This window comes from Phalaenopsis equestris, unplaced genomic scaffold, assembly GCF_001263595.1.
Source record: "Phalaenopsis equestris unplaced genomic scaffold, ASM126359v1 Scaffold000002, whole genome shotgun sequence".
NCBI lineage: Eukaryota > Viridiplantae > Streptophyta > Magnoliopsida > Asparagales > Orchidaceae > Phalaenopsis > Phalaenopsis equestris.
This window is the reverse complement of record NW_018164444.1, coordinates 4,271,679-4,291,253: the sequence shown is the minus strand read 5'-3', so window position 1 is coordinate 4,291,253 and position 19,575 is coordinate 4,271,679. Positions and strand designations below refer to the sequence as shown.

At 36.9% G+C, this 19,575-nt stretch overlaps 1 pseudogene; it reads left to right on the top strand.

The window, feature by feature from the left end:
• The first annotated feature begins 5,124 nt into the window (after positions 1-5,124).
• Positions 5,125-6,607, top strand: LOC110035684 (annotated as a pseudogene).
• The last annotated feature ends 12,968 nt before the right edge of the window (positions 6,608-19,575 follow it).

Below are 19,575 nucleotides of genomic sequence, written 5' to 3'. Positions count from 1 at the left end.
GGGTGATACTGCGTGATATTCCTTCTTATAAGTTCCCCAAGCAGGTGTAGATTGCATTTGCTGTGATGACTCTCCACAATTACATTCGAAAACATCATTCCCGTTGCGACATCGACTTCCATTTGACGAATGAGGATAAAGAACACGTACCTACGGAAGCTTTTGAGTACTGTCTAGGACAGTCTTTGCCAAAATAGGATGATGACACTCCGACCACTTCTACTATAGACGGGGAAGGTGCAAGCGAGATGAAAAAGTTGAGAGAACAGATTATGACCCCTGCAATGAGAAAGTATTAGGTGCTATTGCTATTGAAAGAACATTTAATTTACAAGCTAGAAATTGTTTGCAAGATCACTGCTCTATGGGGTGAATTTTCAATATCTTTGCATAATTTTTTCATCATTTATTTAGGAGGAGGCCATATTATGCTCTAGGGGAGATTTTTGGGATTTTGTTGGGTATTCATTAACTGTAGAGATTTTGTTGGGCATTTCATTCGGTACTCCTATTTTTCTTTGGGGCATTTGGATACATGCCACTGAATTCCTATATATTTGCATATATAACACCTGAACTTCTTTTACATTTATACACTTTTTTAGCATCTCTATATTTTAAAAAGTTAAACACAACTTTTCTTGCATATATAAGGTGTGCATATATGTAAAAATTGAAGTTTAGGTTTTATATATGTAAATACATAGGAATTGACTGGCATGTATGTAAATCTTTGTAAAAAATTAAAATTTAGGTGTTAGATATGCAAATACATAGGAGTTGAGTGGTATTTATGTAATTATCTATTTGAAGTTTGAAGTTCTGGTGAAATTGTCAACTAATAATTGTGTAATTAGCTTCTTTTTTAACTAAGAATTATGTAGTATGGCATAGATTAGTCAGGAATAATAGCTGCTATATGCACATTTTAATGAGATGAGGAGTCATAAATTTGAATAGTGGTGATAACTTCCATCTTCCCCTTTCCAGTCATTATAAGAAACATTCTTCTAATATGTAATATTTATAAAACCTGAAAATGATCTATAGAAGGTTTCGTTTCCCCTAAAAATTGATGCATTTATATCGTTGTTTTGTTTTGCAATTCGATGTGACTACGATCTTTTGATTGATTTTTCGAGTGCAAAATTTTATTTTTTAAAACTTTGAGCTTCATTGTGCTTATTGCGATTGTAGCGTTTTATCATTGAGGTAGGTAAGTAAGGTAATCAAATCTTAGATTCTTGAATTGAAGTTACTTGGCAGAATTGGGAGGCAAGGTCGTGCTGTGATGCCATGGAAGAGTGATTGTCCGATCAGATCTTCCGGAATATTTAGTTGTGGATAGTTGGCACCTTTCTGCTGCATACTTATTGAACACCTTCAAATATTTCGATCTATGATCATTCCTGTACATAGCGGCTAAACTTCCAACAAAGGGCAAAGTATGTTGTGATCGATAAAACCAAAGTAACTTCTTGCAGCACGACCTTGCTATCACAGCACGACCTTGCCTACTATCCACAACTAAATATGAAGTTACTTTGAAAACAATAAATTTGGTTCTATCGGCCTCCAATATATGATCAACCAATCACTTTGGTTTGATTGCCCACCAATGCTCGATCACAGACCAACCACTTTGGTTCAAATACCAACATACTTTGCCCTCTACTGTATGATCATTCCTGTACATAGCGGCTAAACTTCCAACAAAGGGCAAAGTATGTTGTGATTGTAGTTGCACTCTACTGTAGGGCCTTGATTAACTGTAGTTTGCTACTTTCTAAGTATTATCCTGATTTGGGGGAAAAAGAAAGAAAGTGCAAGTTGTCATTTGTAAGGCCATGATGATTGAAAGTTTGTGGGAAAAATGTCCTTTTCATGATTGAAAGTATGAAAAATGAACTAAATGTTGTATATTGATCTATAGTGGCTCAATCTATGATTCCATTAAATTGTGTGAAGGTTTGTTAGGCTGAAATGTCTTCCTAAGATTTTAACTGACTCTTCCGTGCAACCACAGGTGTGGCAGCCTCTCAACAAACACTTGTTGTTGGTCATCTTCAGCTAATATTCATATGAGCAACTGCTTGCATTGTATCTTTGCCCATAATCGACATATTCCAACAAATTTTGCAATGAAATAATGAATTTATGTAATTATCTGTTATTGAAAAACTTAAGTAGCAAAGTTTGATTCCAGCTGAATGTGCTTGGACTCATACCAACAATGATGTGCTCAATAATTATTCTGCTTATATATAATTGTTTAGTGATTATTTTAAAACTTTAATTGATGACTTAGACATGCTAGAATGTGTGTTTGGATGTTAAGCAGACCTGTGCTAAATTAAGCACCGACGCTTAAGCACATCAATTATGTACTTTTATTACTAATAATATTGGAGTACTTATGTCCATTCCATAAAATTTTTATGTATTAGACATACAAAAAATATATTAAATTTTATGTATTATACATACAAATATATATTAAATTATAATTACGTAAATCTTCCCATAATATATAAAATGCTCGTTTATATTTGCACAATCTAATCATTATTTATTTTTATTTTTTTTTAGCTATGTCCTCGGCATATTGAATAGTTATACCTACACCAGGATGTGTTCACTATTTATTTACCTCATTGATGTTATCATATTGGAGTTTTTTTTTCTCTTCAGTCGCAATCAGGAAAATATGAGCTCAAGGATTTCTGGGACATCCACGCGATTGCTCTGCCACTGTGGCCTCCAAACTTCTCTATTGATGTCACGGCGGCTGCACAGCAACGAGAGAAAGTTCTATAGCTGCACACGAAACATCACAAAATAGTGTAGCTTCCTGCATTGGGCAGACAGTTCGACGGAGTCCCCGGACGAGTACGATCGAGAGTGGAGAACATCAATTGAGGAAAGTCTAGCACGGGAGCTACACCGTCAGAATGTTAAAACTAATTTAATCATCTTATTAATTATTATTATAATTGTTTTAGATTTTTTTTATTCTTTCTTGATATTCACTGTGACATGAGATTAATATTTGTAATTTTGAACTGTTTTATTTGAACTTTTTTTCTTAAAAGTATCAAATTTATGGCCTCTGAGATTTTGCTTCTAATGTATCACATATAAGACTGTTATTGTTCTGTTCCAAATAGTTTAAATAATAGGGGCAGAATGATTATTTTTTCAGAAACGATTGTCCCACGGCTATATTAACACAGCTGCATCAAACAACAAGTTAGCTTCCCCATAGCAGCTTCCTGGGACAGTACCACTGCAGCTGCGCCAAACAGACCCTTACTATTTCACCCGAACGAAACAAATAATACCTCATTGATGTTATCATATTGGAGTTTTTTTTTTCTCTTAAGTCGCAATCAGGAAAATATGAGCTCAAGGATTTCCGGGACATCCACGCGATTGCTCTGCCACTGTGGCCTCTAAACTTCTCTGTTGACATCACGACGGCTGCACAACTACGGGAGAAAGTTCTATAGCTGCCCACGAAGCATCACAGAATAGTGCCGCTTCTTCTGTTGGGCAGACAGTTAGACGGATTCCCCAGACGATGACGATCGGGAGTGGAGAACATCAATCGAGGAAAGTCTAGCACGGGAGCTACACCGTCAGAATGTTAAAACTAATTTAATAATCTTATTAATTATCATTGTAATTGTTTTAGATTTTTTTTTGCTCTCTTGATATTCACTGTGACGTGAGATGATTATCTGTAATTCTGAACTGTTTTATTTGAACTTTTTTCTTAAAAGTATCAAATTTATGGCTTCTGAGATTTTGCTTCTAATGTATCATACATAAGACTGTTATTGTTTTGTTCCAAATAGTTTAAATAAATAGGGGCACAATGGTCATTTTTTCAGAAATGACTGCCCCACTGCTGTTTTAACACAGTTGCAACAAACAACCAGTCAGCTTCCCCACAGCAGCTTCCTGGGACAGTGTTGCCGTAGCTGCGCCAAACATACCCTTACTGTTTCACCCGAACGAAACAAATAGAACTTACTGGAAAGCTATCCCGCCATTCGTATGATACGTCAACAATGTATGATACGTCAACAATGACGCCATTCGTATGATACGTCAACAATGACACGTCAACAATGACGTTAGCTTCCAATCATTTGAGAGAAGTTGGATACTAAAGAGTTCATTTATTTTTCGACCTGAAACCACTAATGAAGCGTGATCCTTCTCTATTTAATGAACCCCCAATCTATTATGGAGTGAGACCAATTACATATATTGTCACGTTTCTTATAAATCTTTTAGAATAAAATAGTTACGTGACATTTTCAAATTGACTTCCACACATAGCTCTACTTATGTTATCCACATGTAATAATTTTTTTTGCAAACTAAAGAGTCCCTCAATTATAAAACTTGATGAAAAGCTGAACCCCCATTCGTCTGCACATCAGCAATAACGATAAGTTCAAATTATTTTATAAGGTTATGAAAATTGGACCAGACATCGAACCAACAGAAGAAACAATTCAAGATTCAAACCGGGGATCGACGAGATGAGACTATATATAAATAAAATTAATTAAGTGACCTAAATGACATAAGAATAATGTAATAATATAAATATAAATAAATAAATAATGAAAATATTATATGTAATATTATAAAAAATTCTTCACGAATGTGTCCACTTTTTTATTCTTTTGTGTACTTGTCACTTATATAAGTAATATATATATTTCACTACCGTACTTCATTTAATTTGCGTCAGGTCTCATTTAATTTGCTTCAGATTCATACTATGAACAAATCAAATCACGTGCAATCACATGCCACGGCTATGCCGCCGAATGCGGTTTTTAAAACTCGGAACCGGTTCGCGGGTTTACTGGTCGAATCACCGGTTCAACAAATTTTCAGCATTTTACCGGACCGGGCCGGCTGCCGGTTCGCGGTCCTTATCTATATAATGAACCTACCAATCCATCAAGGGGTAAGACCAGCCACACATATCTTACATCTTCAACATCACTTCAGCAAGAAAATGGGAACTGAAGCCAGAGGAGTTATATCCGGGTTATACCGGAGGTTACAAGAGGTATAACCCAGATATAACCCCATTGTACCCCTGAATAACCTCTGATTATGTACGCAAATATTTTTCGTCCATCTTACATCTTCAACCTCACTTCAGCAAGAAAATGGGAACTGAAGCCAAAAAGCTTCACATGCTCTTCTTCCCTTTCATGGCGCAAGGCCACATGCCTCCCATGATCAACATGGCCAAGCTCTTCGCCGCCCATGGCGCCCGCATCACCATTCTCACCACGCCTGTCAATGCCGCCAACATCCGCCCCACCATCGACCACCCATATCCGCATCATCCCCTTCCCCTCCGCAGACTTCGGCCTCCCCGACGGGTGCGAAAACGACTCCCTCCTCATCAACGATGACCAACGCATCAGCTTTTTCAGAGCCGTCGCTTCTCTCCGCCACCATTTTGATGCTTCGCTCCAAGACTTGCGTCCTGATTGCGTCGTCACCAGCATGTTCTTGCCTTGGACTTACCATGTTGCAGCCGCGCGAGGTGTTCCGCGGCTTGTCTTCAGCGGCGCTGGCAACTTTGCAGCTTGTGCCTTCATTGCTTTCCATCGGTGTCGTCACGTATTGGAGGACAAGGTTGAGTCTTTCATTCTCCCCGGCCTCCCACACCAAATCGAGATGTTAAGAACTCAAGTCGTGGATGTAAAAAAGTTAGCAGGAACCTCCTTTGAGTTCTTGTTGGAGATGCTTAATGAAGCCTTGGAGTTGGAACCGAAGAATTATGGCACGTTGTCGAACAGCTTCTACGAGCTAGAGCCTGAATATGCTGACCACTATCGCAAAGAGGTAGGGAGGGCGTGGAACGTCGGCCCTGCTTCTCTCTACAAGGAGGCGGACAACAAGACTTCAAAAGATGGGGAGCAGCCGGCCTCCGCTGACGAGTGTTTAAAATGGCTGGATAAAAAACCAGCAGGCTCAATTGTGTACATGTGCTTTGGCAGCGGTAGTAGTTTCGAGAGAAAGGGCGCTCGGGCTCGAAGCCGCAGGGCATCCGTTTGTTTGGGTGGTGAGGGACGAAGGTCAACAGTGGGTTCCGGATGGATTTGAGAAGAGAACTCAAGGGACGGGATTGGTGATAAGAGGATGGGCGCCACAAGTGCTGATACTGAATCATGCTGCAGTTGGGGGATTTGTGACTCATTGTGGGTGGAATTCGACCTTAGAGGGGATTAGTGCGGGGTTACCCACCGTTGAATGCAGATCAATTCTATAATGAGAAGTTTTTGGTGGAGGTTGTTAAGGTTGGGGTGGCGGTGGGGTCGAAGGTGTACACTTTTGATGCTAAAGCGAGGCCGGTGGTGAAGGCTGATGCCATTGAGGCAACGGTTAGGGAGGCGATGGGGAAAGGGGAGAAGGCAGAGGAGAGGAGGATGAGGGCGAAGATGCTTGCGGAAATGGCCAAGAGAGCTGTGGACAAGGGGGGTTCGTCGTTGGAGGAGATCCAAAATTTGATGCAGGAGTTGATGGATCTGAAAAAGCATGCATAGCGTATATTGGGGATGCTGAAATGAAAGCTTAATTTCTATAAGCTTATTCTAGAAGTTATGATAGGTATGAAATTATTGTGTGGTAGGTACAAAATTATTGTGTGGTAGGTGTGGTAGGTGTGGTAGGTGTGGAATTATTGTGTGATAGGTGTGGAATTATTTGTAACAATTGGATTGGACTTGTGGTGACACAATCTTAGCCATTAATTTAGGAGGTGTCACTAGTATAAATAGGGGTGAAGTCCTTGAGTTTGTATCAAACCAAGTAAAAATGATAAATAAGAGTGAAGATTTTTCCATAAGTTTTTTTAGCCTTTGTCATATCCTAAAAGCTTCTCCATTCCAACAAAGTGGTATCAGAGCGTAAATGTTCCATTACAGAGCAATGACAAACGGTGGCATGGTTTCGTTCCAAGTCCCGATGCTTAAGGAAAGCATCTACGACAATTGGAGTATCAAGATGAAGACACTCCTTGGAGCGCATGACGTTTGAGAGGTTGTGGAGAATGGCTACGATGAGCAAAGCTATGAGTCTGCTTTATGCACAACACAAAAGGATAACTTAAAAGACTTGCGAAAGAGAGACAAGAAAACTCTCTTCCTCATCTATCAAGCTTTAGATGAAGATTGTTTTGAGAAGATCTCAAGTGCTAATTCGATCAAACTAGTATGGAAGAAGCTCAAGGTTTCGTATAAGGGAGAAGAAAAGGTTAAAAAGGTACGACTTCAAACTTTAAGAAGCTAATTTGATGTTTTGCATATGAAAGAAGGCGAGTTGGTTTCCCATTACTTTTCTAGAGTCATTACCATTTCCAATCAACTAAAAAGAAATTGTGAGAAGTTAGAAGATGTGGCTATCATGGAAATGGAAAAGATTCTTCGATCGTTAGATTCAAAATTTGATAGTATCACAACCATTATCGAAGAGACGAAAGACTTACAAGCCATGACGATAGAGCAACTTCTGGGTTCATTGCAAGCCCATGAAGAAAAGAATAAGATGAATGAAGAGATTGCCGACAACTTCTCAAGACGAATCTCCAACCAACTCAGAAAGATGAAAGCTTCAACAACATTAGAAGCCAACATGGAAGAAGTAATGAACAAGGACAAGGTTATGCTAGCAAGCAAGGATGGAGTACCAACAATAACTATGAGAAAGGAGAAAGATCTACAAGAGGATGTGGTCAAGGGCGCTCAAACTTGAGGTATGATAAATCTCAAATTAAGTGCTATAATTGTAACAAGTTCGGTCATTATGCAGAAGAATGTAAAGAATCTAACTCAACAACATTAGAAGCCAACATGGAAGAAGTAATGAACAAGGACAAGGTTATGCTAGCAAGCAAGGATGGAGTACCAACAATAACTATGAGAAAGGAGAAAGATCTACAAGAGGATGTGGTCAAGGGCGCTCAAACTTGAGGTATGATAAATCTCAAATTAAGTGCTATAATTGTAACAAGTTCGGGCATTATGCAAAAGAAGGTAGAGCACCTAAGTACAAAATTAATGAAAGAGTCAACTACATAGAAGAAAAAAGAGAAGAAGATGACACTCTACTTCTATCATACAAGAATAATGAAAGAAGTGAAGATAGTACATGGTACCTGGACACCGGTGCAAGCAACCATATGTGTGGGAGACAAAACATGTTCGTAGAGCTTGACGAATCAGTATGCGACAATGTGTCTTTTGGAGATGAGGTCAAGATAGAGGTGAAAGACAAATGTAACATTCTCATCCGTCAGAAAAATGGGAAGCATCAATTTATTTCTAATGTTTACTTTGTGTCGAATATGAAGAGCAACATGTTGAGTTTAGGGCAACTCTTGAAGAAAGGATATGATATTCACTTGAAAGAAAATACTCTCTTCTTAAAAACAATATTGGTAACTTAATTGCTAAGGTGCCAATATCTAAAAATAGAATGTTCTCACTCAACATTCAAAACGATATTACCAAATGTCTGAAGATCTGTTATAAAAATGCTTCTTGGCTCTGACATCTTTGATTTGGGCATCTCAACTTCGGAGGACTCGATTTGCTTTCAAAGAAAGAGATGATGAGAGGATTATCTTGCATCAACCACCCTGGTCAATTATGTGAAGGATGTTTACTCAGAAAGCACTTCAGGAAAAGCTTTCCAAGGGAGGCAAGTTCAAGAGCCCAAAAACCTCTTGAGCTCATACATACAGATGTCTGCAGACCAATAAAGCCAAGCTCACTCGGTAAGAGCAACTATTTTATTCTCTTCATAGATGATTTTTCAAGAAAAATATGAGTGTATTTCTTAAAACAAAAATTAGAGGTTTTTGGAATATTCAAGAAGTTTAAGGCAGATGTAGAGAAAAAAAGTGGTCTCAAGATTAAAGCTATGCGATATGATCGAGGAGGAGAATTCACTTCAAAAGAATTTCAAAAATTCTGTGAAGCCAACAGAATACGTCGACTTCTAACTGTTCCAAGATCCCCCCAACAAAATGGAGTAGCGGAACGGAAGAATAGAATCATCCTCAACATGACAAGGAGCATGTTAAAAAGCAAGAAATTGCCGAAGGAGTTTTGGGCAGAAGCGATTGCATGTGCTGTTTATTTGGCTAACCGATCACCAACAAGAAGTGTGTTGGGAAAGACACCACAAGAAGCATGGAGTGGAAGGAAGCCTGACATCTCTCATCTACGAGTTTTTGGATGCATAACTCATGTACACATACCCGACGAGAAAAGAAGTAAGCTGGATGACAAGAGCGAGAAGTTCATTTTCATTGGTTACGACAACAACTCGAAAGGCTACAAGTTATACAATCCAAATACAGGGAAAACAACCATCAGCAGAGATGTCATATTCGATGAAGGAGGAGAATGGGACTGTGGACTACATGCTGAGGACTACAACTTTTTTCCATACTTTCAAGAAGAAGACGTAGAGCAGCCAAAGATCGAGCAAGCAAGAGAAGAGACTACTACTCCACAAACAACATTGACTATAAGTAATCAAAGCGACTCATCGCATCAACTTCAAGAAAAAATTCAATTTGCATGTGCTATTTATTTGGCTAACCGATCACCAAAAAGAAGTGTGTTGGGAAAGACACTACAAGAAGCATGGAGTGGAAGGAAGCCCGACATCTCTCATCTATGAGTTTTTGGATGCATAACTCATGTACACATACCCGACGAGAAAAGAAATAAGTTGGATGACAAGAGCGAGAAGTTCATTTTCATTGGTTACGACAACAACTCGAAAAGTTGAAAGTTATACAATCCAAATACAAGGAAGACAACCATCAGCAGAGATGTCATATTCGATGAAGGAGGAGAATGGGACTGTGGACTACATGCTGAGGACTACAACTTTTTTCCATACTTTCAAGAAGAAGACGTAGAGCAGCCAAGGATAGAGCAAGCAAGAGAAGAGACTACTACTCCACAAACAACATTGACTATAAGTAATCAAAGCGACTCATCGCATCAACTTCAAGAAAAAATTCAATTGAAAGTGTACCACGCTTCAGAAGATTAGAAGATCTTTATGAGGTAACTATGAATCAAGATAATCTTACTCTTTTTTGTCTCTTTGCCGACTGTGAACCCATAGATTTCCAAGAAGCCATACAAAGCAAGAAGTGGAAAGATGGAATGGATGAAGAAATCAAGGCAATTGAGAAGAACGACACATGGAAGCTAGCTTCACTTCCTAAAGGGCATAAGACAATTGATGTAAAGTGGGTGTACAAAGCGAAGAAGAATTTCAAAGGAAAAATTGAAAGATACAAGGCAAGATTGGTGGCAAAAGGCTACAGTCAAAGAGCATGCATCCACTATGATGACGTATTTGCCCCTGTTGCTCGATTAGAAACTATTAGACTAATCATCTCTTTGGCAGCTCAAAATAAGTGGAGAATACATCAAATGGATGTAAAATCTACCTTCTTGAATGAAATACTTGAATAAAAAGTCTACATTAAGCAGCCACCAGGATATGAAGTCAAAGGGCAAGAAGACAGGGTTCTAAAGCTAAAAAAGGCTCTATACAGGCTGAAGCAAGCGCCAAGAGCATGGAATAGCGAAATAGACAAGTATCTGCAAGAGAAAGACTTTATGAATTGTCCTTATGAGCATGCTCTTAACATCAAGAATGAACATCAAGAATGAGGATGAAAATTGAGGATGAAAATTTCTTGATTGTTTGTTTATATGTCGATGACTTGATCTTCAACGGAAACAATCCAAGCATGTTTGAAAAGTTTAAAGAAGCGATGACAAATGAGTTTGAAATGACATATATTGGGCTCATGAGATACTGCATTGGCATTGAAGTTAAGAAAACGGAAGATGGGATCTTCATCTCTCAAGAATGTTATGTAAGGGAGATATTGAAGAAATTCAAGATGAAAAATGACTGACCTATAAAAACCCCTGTAGAATGTGGAGTCAAGCTATCACAGTTTGATGAGGGAAAAAGAATTGATCCAACGTTTTTCAAGAGTTTAGTTGGAAGTTTGCGCTACTTGACATGCATAAGACCTGATATTCTTTATGCTGTTGGATTTGACAGTCGCTACATGGAGACTCCGACTGTTACCCACCTAAAGACTGCTAAAAGAATTATGTGTTATATCAAAGGTACAATTGATTTTGGCTTATTTACTCATCATCCAATAATTTCAAGCGTGTAGGATATAGCGACAGTGATTGGGCTGGAGACATGGATGTTAGAAAGAGCACTACAGATGTTCTTCATAGGAGACACTGCTTTCACTTGGATGTCAAAGAAACAACCAATTATCACTCTTTCTACTTGCGAAGCAAAGTACGTGGCTGCAACCTCATGTATTTGTCATGCAATTTGGCTTTGAAGCCTATTAAAGGAGTTAAGTTTACTACAACAAGAGGCAACTAAGATTTGTATCGATAACAAGTCTGCAATCGCACTAGCAAAGAATCTCATTTTCCATGATAGAAGCAAGCACATTCATATGTGTTATCACTACATCAGAGAACATCGAAAGAAAGTAGATACAAGTGCAGTACATGAAGTCTCAAGACCAAGTTGCAGATATTTTTACCAAGCCACTCAAGAGTGAAGACTTTATTAAAATGAGAAGTTTGCTTGGAGTCACAAAATCAAGTTTAAGAATGAGTGTTGAAATATAAACTTGATTTTAGTTGTTTAAATAAAATTTAATTTCTAGAAACTTATTCTAGAATATGTGGTAGGTATAAAATTATTGTTTAGTAGATGTGGTATGTGTGAAATTATTGTGTGGTAAGTATGAAATTATTTGTAACCATTGGATTGGAATTGTGACGGCACAATCCTAGCCATTAATTTAGGATGTGTCACTAGTATAAATATGGGTCCACTAGTATAAATAGGGGTGGAGTCTTTGAGTTTGTATCAAACCAAGTAAAGGTGATAAATAAGAGTGAAGCTTCTTCCATAAGTTTTTTTAGTCTTTTTCATATCCTAAAAGCTTCTCTATTCCAACAGGGGACTCATATGTTGTCTTAAATCGTTATAAATAAAGCTTTGAATGAGCTAGTTCAGGTTTGGCTCTGTTGGTTTTATTTTGATTTACAAGATTTAATAATTTCAAAAAGTAATTTAATTTTTAAAATATATTTTTAATTTAAAAAAATAAATGAGACCAAATAAATCTCATATATATAATGATTTAAATAATCGAGCACAATATAAGAAGTAATACTTCATCTCAAAAGATTAGAAAATTACTCGATAATAGGCTGAATTAATTGTTCCTTTGTATTGCTCGAAGACTAGACATGGTACAGATTATCTGAGCTTACTATTTCTTCTATAGACGTAAGCCCCTATAGTTAGTTACATCTTAAGCGATCGAAATCACTTAAGATAACTTTCGATTAATACTATGAGTTTGTCTTCAAGAAATTCAAAGTTTAATATTCACGATAGATCATAGGAAAATCAACTGGAAAGTGCTCAATCTGAAACATCTATTTATGAAATCCAAAGCAGCGAAAGGAAGTGGATGTCGCAGATACTGAAAAGACATAAGTAACTTTTTAAACTGTCATTTGATTTGGCTTTAAATTTATTTAGAGTGACGTTATTTAATGTTCTACTCCAGCAATTTATTTAAAATTATAGGGCATTTAGTTGCACAATATATAGTAATGCAAATAGCCTGAGAAGTTAGTAAGATTTACTTTGTACTGAATGAACGACCTCGAGATCATAAAAAAAGAGTTATGTCTTATATTGCATGGCATACAATCATATGAAAGCTTAAACGATAGTGTGAGAATTTTCATTGTGTGACACAAATAACCTCAAAATCCATAGGGTTTATGTGGATTAAGGCTTATGGAAAGTTTAGTCAAGGATCATCATTCGCTTCATGTTTTGTCTTCTTCTAATCGCCATGAAGGTTGACAATTGCTCCCATTGTTTAAGGGCATTCTGGAGAGAGAGATCCTTGAGGGAATGTGAGGGTCTCCATTCTTTTTACGATTTTAGTGGTTTACAATTACAAAAAATTTATGAATTATATTATTCAGGATAAACAATACATCCAAGAAAAAATAAGATATATCGAACTTAATAGATTATTTTGGTGGCCAAGTTTGAAGCATGGTATTGCAAAGTTTATGGTAAGATGTCATACTTGTCAGATGGTTAAGCTTAAACATATAAAACCTAGTGGATAATTACAATTGTTGCCTATACAATAATAGAAATAGAAAAACATTGTTATATATTTATAATTGGGTTGCCAAGATCAAAACAATATCATGATGTTATGTGGGTAATTATTAATCGTTTGACAAAATTTGCACAATTCTTGCCAATTAGACATATGGATTAAATGGATAAATTGGCTAACATTTATGTAGATGGAATTATGTAGTTGCATGAAGTGTCGAAGTCAATTGTTTCGGACTGAGATAGTATATTTATAGCTAGACTGTAGAGAAGCACAAAAAGCTTTGAGCACACAACTAACATTCAATATGACATTCATCACAAATAAACAATAAATCGGAGAGAAAGATTTAAATATTAGAAAATTTGCTTAGAATTTATGTGTTTGATTTACACTGAGAAATGTACATTTCACTCATATGATTTGCCTATAATTATATACACAATTACCATATCGATGTGATTTTTGAATTATTTTCTCTATTTATTCACAAAAAATGGATTCACTAGGCAAAGTGGCTGAACCGAGCATATTGGTCGAAGTAGCTGACTTAAGCCCCCTAGCTGAAGTGGCTGAACCGAGCCAGCTAGCCAAAGTGGTTGAATCAAATCCATCAACTGAAGTAGATAAAGGATGCTCAAATCAAGAAGTGTATGTTTGTTCAACGTTTAATGGATCATCTAACTTTCGAGGCCAAGCTTCTTGCCCATGCCTAAAACACGCCTATGGCATCACTGATATATGCTTACACACCAAGTGTAGATCTTGTCTACATTAAAACCTTTGTATCAAGGATGTCAAAAGAAGCTTGCAGGAAACAATACAGTCATTATTTTACAATTAATTATCTCTCATGTATAAAAGGAATAAAAAAAGGAGAAAATGAAGACCCTCACTTTCCCTTAAGGATCTCTCTCTCTCTCTCTCCCTCCTTGAGGCCTCTTTCTCTTCTAGGGGCTTGATAGATTTGTCAAAAGGTTTTTAATGTTGTAATTTTATTTTATTTTATTTAGTTCATGATCAAATTCACCAAAAATAAAATATCTCATTTATTTTAGATCTCCTACACAACTTACTATTTTAATTATTTACTTCAAAAAAATTTAGAAAAAAAATCTCACTCATACATTTATATAAATTAATGTGATGATAGCTGAAACATTAATTAAAAAAAATTATTATGTAAGGATACCTCAACTTAACTATTCATGTTGGATCACATTTGTTGTGCATTTAACAGTGTAATGCGATCCACACCGTCGTCCACACATTTATCCTCATGTAATATTTTCTTCCGTTAGTCATTCGACTTTAGTTTTCCAGCCGTAAGTAGGGGTATAAATGAGTCGAGCCGAGTTCAAGCCGGCTTCGACTTGAGCTTATGTCTACGAGTTCGAGCTAGCTGGCAAGCCGACTTGTTTAATATAAAAGAGATAAAATTATATTAATTTAAAATAACTTTATTATAAGTTGACAAATATAGTCAAGAATTATGAGATAAATAGTAAGAAATCACTTAGTATACAATAAAAAAAAATTATTTTCTTAATACTTTTAATAATTTAAAGTTAAAGTTTTGAAATTTAATATATTTTGAGTATATTTTATGTTAATTTTTTCTTAAAAGAGAGTCGAGTCGGGGTAGCTTGTTAGCTCATCGAGCTAAGTTCACAAGCCACGTATCAAACCGAGCTCGAGCCGGCTCATGTTTAGCCTTGACCCACTCGCACCCCTATCCGTAAGCAATGAGGCCGACGTCCTTAGAATATGCAAAGCAATAGTTTGGTTTTAGGCCAAGTCGTGGGAGAAGCGCATTGTTTTTGTCTCCGAAAATCTCTTCATCAGCTTCTCCAAAGTTGATGGGTAGAACATCTTGGAATGTTGGACCTCTTTCTCTTGCAACAAGGAGATGGTTGCCAAAGTCAGCAAGCGGTGGACGGCAGCAACGTCCGACGGTGAGTGACCTTAGAGATGTCATGAGTTAAAATATTAAAATTCGGATGTTAGATATTGTTGAGAAATTAGAGCGAAGAAAAATAAGAATCGACACAAATCCAGAAGAACACACAGAGATTTACGAGGTTCGACAAAGTTTCCTACATCCTCGGGAGCAGAGCGGCGACTTTCTTTTCAATGTTCAGAAAAGAGTATTCAGAAAAGAGTACAGACTATAAGATTCAGAATCTCGGAGTCTCAGAAACTCACCTAAGATTACAATCTCAGAGTCTCAGAGACTCACCTAGGGTTACAAAACATGACATAAAACATGACATATATATAACATTATAGTACAATATGTAATTACTTAAATTACTCATGTATCAAACCACGGAATGGTGCCCCCGCACACCCAACCCACATAACGAAACTCTCCCGAATGGATAGATTCTTCCACTCCACTCCGCTCGTGGGCTCCGCTTCAATATCTGTCTCATTTATGATATATGAGTTATACCTAACAGATATGTAAAAATATAAAAATAATGTGTTATGTATTTATATTTTACTAAAAAAAATATGTAACAACTAAGATTAACTGATTCTTCCACACTTGTCGCCCTTACACTCACCTGCAATTTTCTTTTTGTCCTTGGCCTACAATTTCCATAGATAATTTTAATGCATAAATAGTTTAAAATTATATTCAAGCTCACTCATAGATTTTTTTCCTTTTGTCTAGACAAGGTGTTCTTGCATACTGCCGTCCATCTATTTTCTTCCAGAAGCTGTAATAAGCTGTAATAATGATTCATATGTATATACACACACACACATATAATTTATCTTTCTGTATATACACCTCAAAAGTTAGAGCTGAGAGGAGAAAAGAGAAGAAAAAATACAGAATCCAGAGAGAGAAAATGTCCCCCCTTCATTTTTGTCTTGACCTCCTACATATAAAAGTCTAAAAGAAGTGGGAATATTTTTGTCTTGACCTCCTACATATAAAAGTCTAAAAAATCGTTGCAGAAAGAAGTGGGAACGGTTATACTAACCGCCCAATTGACTGAATTGACGTGTTTGTTGAACGAAATGCACACTATAATACAAAAGAATTATGATTTTTATCGATTGCGGAATGCTTTGATTTCGACTGGTCATCTTGATCAATCGTTTGTATGAGATTACTTCTATGGAGGGAATCAGTCGATCTATCAAAGGCATCTGAACGATTTAGGTGAGGGTTTCATCGGTCGACAGGTAAGTCGGTCGATTTCGTTGAGTAGTCGATCGATTTTTTAGCCAATCCACATCTCGCTCTTTGGCTCGAAACTTCAGTAGTCTCAGACTATTCATAGCCGCTCGATATCTTTGAGATTGATGCTGATATATTTGTTGTATACATATTAGTTCCCTGATTTTTCTAGCTATAACAACAATCACGACAAGGACAGAAAAATTAGTAAGCTACAAATGACACGATAAATAAAAAATTAATTCTCCGTTGGAGTATGTGCCTAATGAACTCTATAAATAGGGCATGAAGGCTTGTATTTTATTCTTTTCATTCAACATTGCTTTGGTTTCTCGAAAAGTATCATGGTTGATTGTTCTAATAAAAAGAACATAGATTTTCGCCTTTTAGCTTTGGAAGTCTTTCAGCTTCCTGCCTCTACAACAGTCAAAAAGAAGAAAATGAAAGTTGTAATGAAAAAGAAGCGATCGACACTCGAACCTGAGTCAGTCGACCAAGTCACTTCTTGGGAAGATCTTGATAGTCAGATGCCAAAAAGGTCCTAAAAATGGATGCTCGCTAGAAATCCTTGACTTCTGGGCAAATCATCGGTGTGATTGTTGAGAAAAATCAGTGTCATTTCATCCATCGAAGAAACTCTCAATGCTCTTATGCCACTACTGTTAGGGTTGTAAACGAGCCGAGCTTGATCGAGCTCAGGCTTGGCTCGTGTTCGGCTCGTTCGAAATTGTTTGTGTTCGAAATCGGCTCGTGTTCAAAATTAGCTCGTGAACAATGTGTTCGTGTTTGACTCAATTTAAATATACGTGTTCGTGTTCGGCTTGAAATTGACTTATTAAAATTAAATTGAAAAAATAAATGTAAAATGCTGGATTCGAACTTGGACCAAATGAATACTATATATACTATATTATTATATATATTTTTTATTTCGAGGGTAAAACGAGCCGAACACGAGCGAACAAAGAGTCAGTTTCTGTTCGGCTCGTTTATATTTCGAGCTCAAGAACTTGTTTGTGTTCGGCTCGTTTACTTAATGAACAAGCCGAACACGAGCTAAACACGAGTTGTTCGCGAACAACGAGCTTTTTTGACAGTCCTACCTACTGTAGAATAGATATGGCGACCTCCCGACACAAGAACAGATGAATTTTCTGTTTCCCTCTCTGAATTAAATTGTTATTTGGGTATGAAATTTTTTTTGAATTTTGCAGTGTTTAATAATTCATTGACAGTATTCTTAACACAAATGAGTCGACTGCACTGAAGATTCATTTTGATGGTGATTCATTTAAGAATATCATTGTTGATCTGCCTAAGCACCTATAGTTGAATCATAAAATTCGATCCTTGAATCTAGTCAATCAATCAATCAATCAATCAATAAGGGTGTGTACCAATCAATAGACCCATTCAACAGCTCCCAACGTGACATTTGGAGAGCAAACAATTTGTCGTCCAGTTCTAGGGAGTGCCAGATGAGGAAAATAGTTGGCCCCTCAGTGACAACGATTAGAGGGTCTATTGATGGGGAGCTACTGGCTCGCTTTGCGAGGTCGAAAGAAGAGATTGTTGCGCTTCACAGTGAACTGATTGATGAACGGACTGAGTTAGGGCTCATTCAAGAGTCAACCGTTCAGAACAAATTTCAGCAAGACGTCAACTGAATAGATCAAATTAGAAGGGGTGGAGAGTTGGTCTTCTGGAAGATGCATCGGCTGAAGCGACAAAAAACCCTTTTATTAAGTTTTTTAATTATTTTTTTAATAAAATAATATTTTAGTTAATGTGAAATGATTTTTGTTGTGACATTTATCTTTTAGAAACATTTCGACTTCTGTTTTCAACCTATAAATAGGGCTTGAGACTATCATTTTACTTTTTACACTTTCGTGCTTCTTCTCCGATTTCCTTTCCCAATTCTCTCTTTGCTTCCAATCTTTGGATGGCTCTTAAGTATTTTCCAACACTCTTTGGGACCTAACTCGCAATCGATGAGTCCATCCCTACGTCAGCGGATGTAAAGAAACAACTTAAGTCCTATATCTTCGACCGAACAATCATTTTGTGACAAGTTTAAGATCTGATCGAACGACAAACAACTTCAACTCAAACCTAATTTCTACATAAATCAGTTCAAACTGTGGGGGAGAGGGAAGATGATGGGTTGACACTAACAATTGATTCAACCTGATTTATACTTCAAGGGATTTGTTTGTTGATTCTGTCGAGACCGAGGGAATTCCACCATTTTAGGGGGGATATGGTCTGAAAAATACGACAAATTTTTAAAGAGGCTCATTTGTCAGAAAATCTTGCAACACTGGTTTGATTTCATTTGATGTTAATGCAAGTGGCTCGCCTCCAAAGGTTAGCTTTGGGTGAAGCCGAAAATTCTTTGATTGATGCACAAAATAAAGTCTCCTTGCTGGAGGCTGGCCCTAAAGGGCTCAAGATGATAGAGATATTCTTAAGGTTAAACTTGATGGTTTTGTTGTTGAGAAAAATTTGTGATCGAAATGTTGGAGAATATAATGAAAGAAAAATAAGAGTTGAAAACAACTGTTGTCTCGTCTGTTTCTAATAAAGAACACAACCAAACTTGCAAATAAGTATTGCTACTAAGGGGAATTGTTTTTGGTTCATTGGTTGTCGTAGCTCTCAAAGAACTTCTATCTAAATGATCAAATATGTCATTCTAAGTATAATATACTCTCTTGAAACATTACCTTAGAATGGATTCAATTATTCAGATAGAGAAAGTCTTGGGGATTTACAAATCTGTGGAACCAAGATTCTTCTCTTATCTTACAAGTATAAGATAAGGTTTATTTTAATTGTGGGGTGTCGTTCTCTACAAGGGCAACCCATTGTAGCTAATTACATCCTTAAAACTGTGAGCCCTAAAGAAAACTCTTCATTAATGTGGCGAGTCAATATGTCAGAGCTTATACTTTCATAATAGGAACGGGGGTCCAAATTGGAAGAATTACATTCAAAAGTGGAGAGGGACTTACAGTATGATGATGACGTGTCAGGAGAAAGACCAAAGATATAAGACTGATTTGATGAAAGAGGTCTGGCATTGAATTTGAATTGA